This window comes from Acyrthosiphon pisum, chromosome X, assembly GCF_005508785.2.
Source record: "Acyrthosiphon pisum isolate AL4f chromosome X, pea_aphid_22Mar2018_4r6ur, whole genome shotgun sequence".
Lineage (NCBI taxonomy): Eukaryota > Metazoa > Arthropoda > Insecta > Hemiptera > Aphididae > Acyrthosiphon > Acyrthosiphon pisum.
Genome location: NC_042493.1, coordinates 95,281,035 through 95,283,017, shown reverse-complemented (window position 1 = coordinate 95,283,017; position 1,983 = coordinate 95,281,035). Strand labels below are relative to the sequence as shown.

At 31.6% G+C, this 1,983-nt stretch overlaps 1 pseudogene; it reads left to right on the top strand.

Moving 5' to 3' along the window:
* Positions 1 to 288: 288 nt before the first annotated feature.
* LOC100570341 lies at positions 289 to 678 on the top strand (annotated as a pseudogene).
* Positions 679 to 1,983: the final 1,305 nt, after the last annotated feature.

Below are 1,983 nucleotides of genomic sequence, written 5' to 3'. Positions count from 1 at the left end.
TTTCAAGAATAGTACTATGAAAAAGGTGAACGTAATCCCATATTAAGTCAATCGAAATTCGTGTCACAAGCACTGTTAGTATAAAAAAAAAGTTTTTATTTTTTACTCATTGCACAAGTTAGTTCTTCTGCACAACCCACACAACATACTTCATTTGCATACGAGAAATATATGGATGATTTACGATCAAAAATAATAACGAACTCAAATATCGTATAAGCGGAAGGAGATTTATTTCAAGCCACAGCAGATTATGCATTAGGACATTGTGTGTCCAAAGATTTTAAAATGTCTAAAGGAATAGCTTTAAAATTTAGAAGAAAATTCGGTCAAGTTGACCAATTGTTTCAACAAAATAAGCAAGTTATGGAGATAGCAGCTATAGAATTCAACGAACGTAATATCTTATACATAATAACTAAAGATTCACATCAACAAAAGCCAACTTATGAAACAATTTTTTATGCATTAAAAAACCTGCGAGAATATTGTGAATCTAATAATATAAATAAAGTGGCTCTACCCAAAATCGGTAGTGGTTGCGATCAACTTAATTGGGAACAAATTCGTACGATGTTACGATATATTTTTAAAAATTCTGAAATCAAGATAATGATTTACAGTGGTGAATCTTATTCGGAGGAGGAGAAACAAAGGATTATTGAAAATCATTTCTAGAACAATTAAACGAATTAAATTACACCATATGTGGAAAGGCTTGAAAAAAGATGTTATAGAATTCATAAAAAAATGTAGTTCATGCCAATTTAATAAAAGCAGTAACCACACAACCCAGCAACCCATGGTAGTTACATCTACTGCTACCAAACATTTTGAAAAAATTTATCTTGACATTGTCGGGCCACTCGAAACTACAACTGAAGGAAACTCATATATACTCACAATGCAAGACGATTTAACGAAATTTTCTACAGCAGTTCCATTGGTAAATCATACAGCTAACTCAATAGCCAAAGCTTTTGTCGAAAATTTTGTTTGTCAGGATGGAATACCGGAATCAATAGTCATGGACCAAGGACAAGATTTTTTAAGCAAACTATTCACTGCATGCTGTAAGCTTCTTCAAATAGACAAAATTAAAACTACAGCTTATCACCCGCAGTCAAATGGTGCGTTAGAAAGAACACACCGCACTTTAGCGGAATATTTAAAATATTTTGTCGATGAAAAAAAAACAGAATTGGGATCAATACTTACCATATTCCATGTTTTGTATATAATAGCTCAGTTCATTTCTACAACGGGATTTTCAGCCATATTAACTTGTTTATGGTAGATAGTTAGAGGTGCCACACTCTTTATGTAGGATGCCACAACCAAACTACAACTACGAAGATTATAATTTTGAAATAAGGAAACGATTTCAAGAGTCACACAAAATAGTACGGGATAAGCTAATTTGAGAAGAAACAAAAATCAAAATTATCATATGATAAAATGCAGCATGAAATTAACATTAATATTGGAGATAGAGTTCTTGTGAAGGATAACAAACCCAAAGGGAAAACTAAAACCCAAATGGATGGGGCCCTATTCAGTTATCGCTCTTCATGATAATGAAAACGTATCCATACAACGAGTACGTAAAAAAGTGGTAATACACAAAAACGAATTAAAAATTTTTAACTCATAATATAAACGATAATCGAATAAAATATGTCAAAACTCATTATCTCACCACAGTTTAAAATTAAAAGATCTAAAATATTACTTATATTAATTGTTTCAGAGCACTTTGTGCATTTGGACGCTTTATAAAAGCAGACTCTTTATATAATATTCCACAGACCAAAGAATCATCAGGAATTTATTTTGATCTCATCTCCGACATGCGCACAGTTGCAGCTAATTGGGAGATCACAGTATATTTTTAATACTTCAATTTATTATATACCCTACCTAAAAATTGAAAGTTTACATGAAGAAACGTCATCACTTTGTAATGCAACTGCTAAAAGTTTT